Genomic DNA, 271 nt, shown 5'->3' with positions numbered 1-271 from the left:
GAAGATAAAGGGCTAGCCCAGGGGGGGGGGGGGGGGGTGTTAGACCTCTGCAGAGAGATTACTGTTTCCACACAGAGAGCAAAGGACCCACTCTGCAGCTGCTGGCAGGGAACAGACTTTCTTACCCAGGCTGTGGCTGCTTTTTAATGAGAACAAACTGCTCTCCCCTGTTTTTCTCTGTTTTGATTCACCTGGCATGTTTTTGACTAATTTAAATTTAAAGGTTGGTTGGGCTTTAATATTAACCCGTGCTTAAACCAAAGCCTACTAT

This window comes from Nanorana parkeri, unplaced genomic scaffold, assembly GCF_000935625.1.
Source record: "Nanorana parkeri isolate BGI_ZX_2015 unplaced genomic scaffold, ASM93562v1 scaffold127, whole genome shotgun sequence".
Taxonomy (NCBI): Eukaryota; Metazoa; Chordata; class Amphibia; order Anura; family Dicroglossidae; genus Nanorana; species Nanorana parkeri.
The sequence above is the reverse complement of the archived record's forward strand: the minus strand, read 5'-3'. Positions refer to the sequence as shown.